The sequence below is a fragment of the Penaeus vannamei genome, chromosome 9 (assembly GCF_042767895.1).
Source record: "Penaeus vannamei isolate JL-2024 chromosome 9, ASM4276789v1, whole genome shotgun sequence".
NCBI classification, from domain to species: Eukaryota; Metazoa; Arthropoda; class Malacostraca; order Decapoda; family Penaeidae; genus Penaeus; species Penaeus vannamei.
The window spans coordinates 1,121,991-1,124,490 of record NC_091557.1 but is presented as its reverse complement, the minus strand read 5'-3'; the positions used below and the strand labels follow the sequence as shown (position 1 = coordinate 1,124,490).

At 36.0% G+C, this 2,500-nt stretch overlaps 1 protein-coding gene across 7 annotated transcripts in view; it reads left to right on the top strand.

Moving 5' to 3' along the window:
* Positions 1 to 2,500, top strand: part of LOC113824600 (zinc finger protein ubi-d4) — a 38,967-nt gene that overhangs the window by 17,036 nt on the left and 19,431 nt on the right. The window lies entirely within an intron of this gene.

The following is a 2,500-nucleotide window of genomic DNA, read 5'->3' as shown; positions in this document are numbered from 1 at the left end:
TATGGTGAGTAACTAGAGAATTTCCCTTTTTATATGCATTTTTAGGGGATGTCTATGAGTGATAACACGTATTCTTTCAGCAGATTTGGGTCAAGCATTATTAACCCAAAGTTCTATTGAATGTCAGTTGTTAAATCATAATTTTTCAATTGTAATTATAGATATAGAGGTTATGTGTTATAACTTTAACTTACTTTATACACATAATATGATGCATTATCGTTCTTTACCTCTTGCAGTCCAAGACAAATTTATTTACTTCAGTTGAGTTTCCTTTTACCTGAGACAATTTTTCTTAGTTTTCATATTAATTTGCATTATAGAGGCCCAGCTATATACTAATGGGAGTAAGATATTGAAAAAATAATCATGTTTGGTACTATGCAAGTACTTCGACTGTGCCACAATAGTATTAACCTGTTGGTGGAAGAAGGACCTAAGCTGTGTGCAGCCTGCCCAGCCGTTGCAAGACGTGATGCTTATATACATCGTAGGCCATTATGTCATGACGGCTCTAGATGTATCCATCACAGAAGGGATATATGCCCTCTCCACTATGATTTTAGTTTAGTGATTTTGTTTACGTGTAGGTAGTTGTAGATTTTAGCTGTTTATCAGATTCCTTAAATTTTTGGAAACGTGCATTTTTATTTTTATTTCTGTTATTATTGTTAATACTTTTTTTGAGACTAACAATTATGATGATAACAATAGCATTAATAATGATGATAGTAATAGAAATGAAACTCGTTTTTCCCAAAAATTCAAGGAATGGGGTTGACAGATAAGATCAATTAGCCCAAGGTATTGGTAAAATCATTTATGCGTAAACAAGATCAAACTAAACCAAAATAAGTATTGTATGTTCCTGATAACAAAGATTAACCCAGTAACACCGGGTTAAAAGAAAATGAGCAAATGGACGTGATTGTTGGCATGCATCAACAGTATCCCCTGTCTGCACCAGTCTTATTTTGGTAGTTTACGAGCAACATTAGGCTCCTAAAAGCTTGTATTTTCATATGATTTTTTTTATATAAAAAATCTGAAAGGTTACCTTTACTCGGGTGCTATTGTATATAAGAGTTACCATAGAAACGATGCCGCAACTATCAGAGAAAAACAAGCTCCAACCAGTGACACTGCGGGAATGGCCGTGACATGATGCCACTCGCTACTTAGCCCACAATAGCCATGGCATGTACTTACATTCCATGCGGTGGCAAGGGAATAAAAATGAAGGCATGCAAGTATCTAAAAGTATTTCATATACGAAGAGGCTTAAACAATGGAACCAGAAATGGGAAGATGAATAAAGACTAATTTTTTTCCATCTGGATCTGCTAAGAGGCACACTAATATGCTTATAGTAGAGTTCTTGGTAAGAATATTTTCAGATGATAAATGTTACAGATATGAGAGATTTTACTTTGTGTATAGACTTGGTAAAAGATGTATATGTGCAGATGATGTGTGAGGTATAACATTAACCTCAATGGGGAAAAGGCAAGTGGCAAAAGAGGCAGTACTCTACGAGAAACAGATCACCAAGTATGTTCTGTGCTTGCAAGTGTAAGTGCCAAGATCTGTTTATGTGTGGGACCCAAGAACATGCATTGATACACCAAGATTCCCCATTTATACTGAGAGGCAGACTGTTGGAATTCATCATGCTGATATTCAGTGATGATACTGAAAATAGGGAATCTTAAAGAGCAGATCCCATTGTGTGTGTACTTATATCAACAGGATTAGGATTCCTTAGAAATTGATCATGATAGGTAGAGAAACTATAACTGATTCTTAACCCACTAGCGACGGTATATTTTGAAGCTGAAAATAAAAGTTTCCGGGCGGCTTCAAAATCGGCGCGCGGGGCTGGCCCGGAATCTGCCCGCATGCCAGCTGCGGCCCACGATGGAATCAGAGCACAAGCTCCGATCCAGCGTCACACTGGTGGGACGCCCGGCAATGTTTATTTTTCCGGGTGTCTCATGTGTGGAACACCCGTCGTAAATGGGTTAAGAGAAAGAACTTAGATGCTGAGTTGTGTACATCTATGCTCCATACCCTACTGTGTATCTACATTTGATGTTTGTAAAATAGTGTCATGGAATAGTAAGTGATATTTTGCTGAATGAGTCCATAAATGTTAATTTAGCCTGCTCTAGATATGTTTACATTTTATTTGATTATGATTGTTATTGATTATTAATTATTATTATTATTATTATTACCACTACTACTACTACTACTTTCTTTCTTTAATATATATGCCTTTTTTAATTAATTTTCCATTTTAGCCCTCTTTTACCTTTTTTTTCTCTCCCTGTGATTTATTTTGTTATTTTTTATTTATCATTATTATTATTATTATTTAATAATTATTCAGTACGAATGCCAAACCAATGTTAACCTTTGTCCTACTACTACAACTAAGTAGACTCTTCCCGGCCCCCATCTTTTCTCCTTACCCCTTTTTCCCATGCCCCTTGTCCCC